This window comes from Heterodontus francisci, unplaced genomic scaffold (assembly GCF_036365525.1).
Source record: "Heterodontus francisci isolate sHetFra1 unplaced genomic scaffold, sHetFra1.hap1 HAP1_SCAFFOLD_43, whole genome shotgun sequence".
Lineage (NCBI taxonomy): Eukaryota > Metazoa > Chordata > Chondrichthyes > Heterodontiformes > Heterodontidae > Heterodontus > Heterodontus francisci.
This window is the reverse complement of record NW_027141852.1, coordinates 13,194,879-13,195,732: the sequence shown is the minus strand read 5'-3', so window position 1 is coordinate 13,195,732 and position 854 is coordinate 13,194,879. Positions and strand designations below refer to the sequence as shown.

Here is an 854-nt window from a genome sequence, read left to right as displayed (position 1 = left end):
TCACAGCTTACCAGATCCTCACCAAACAGCTCCTTCCACTGCACCGAAGCAAGAACCAAATCCTGCAAACTCACCCCAGCAGCTCTCTGTTTCCCTGCTCTCACTCTCCATTGTGATGTCACTCTTGCTGTGCTTCTCTCTCTCTTGCTCTGTCTCAGAGTCTGTGCTTTTGACGCATTTCTGAACTCTCTGTTCCGTCGTGTTCCTCTGTCTCTGGTCCAAAATCTGACTCTGGTGGGATTTGAACCCACAACCTTTGAATATTTTTTTAAATCATTATTTAAAAGTCCAACACGCTATCCATTGCACCACAGAGGCATACATGTGCTGGAAGACATCACCAAGGCCTTTGATCTTGTTAGCAGAGACGGATTCTTCAAACTGCGATGGAACATTGCCTGCCCTCCTGAACACTTGGGCGTCATTTCTTCTTTCCACGAGAACATGCACAGTTCCATCAGTTACAATGGAGCAACATCAGACACTTTCAAGATCAGCAGTGGGGTAAAGCAGGGCTGCGCGCTGGTGCCAACTCTCTTAGGAACAGAGGAACATCGGAGGAGGCCATTCAGCCCGTTGAGCCTGCTCTACCATTCAATTAGATCATGGCTGATTATCTACCTCAATGCCCCTTTCCCCTGCTATCCCCATATCCCTTGATGTCATGAGTATCAAGATTTCTATCAATTTCTGTCTTGAACATGCTCAATGATTGTACTGCCACAGCTCTCTGGGGTACAGAACTCCAGTGACTCACCACCGTCTGAGTGTAGAAATTCAACCCTATCTCAGTTTTAAATGGCCTACTCCTTATTCTGAGTCTATGTCCCCTGGTCTTAGACTCACCAACCAGA

General features: G+C 47.0%; 1 non-coding gene across 1 annotated transcript; it reads right to left on the bottom strand.

Annotated features, from left to right (window-relative positions):
- Window positions 1-226: 226 nt before the first annotated feature.
- trnak-uuu (transfer RNA lysine (anticodon UUU)) lies at window positions 227-318 on the bottom strand. The gene is given in 2 exon segments: window positions 227-262; window positions 282-318. It is a non-coding gene; the product is annotated as a tRNA-Lys (tRNA).
- Window positions 319-854: the final 536 nt, after the last annotated feature.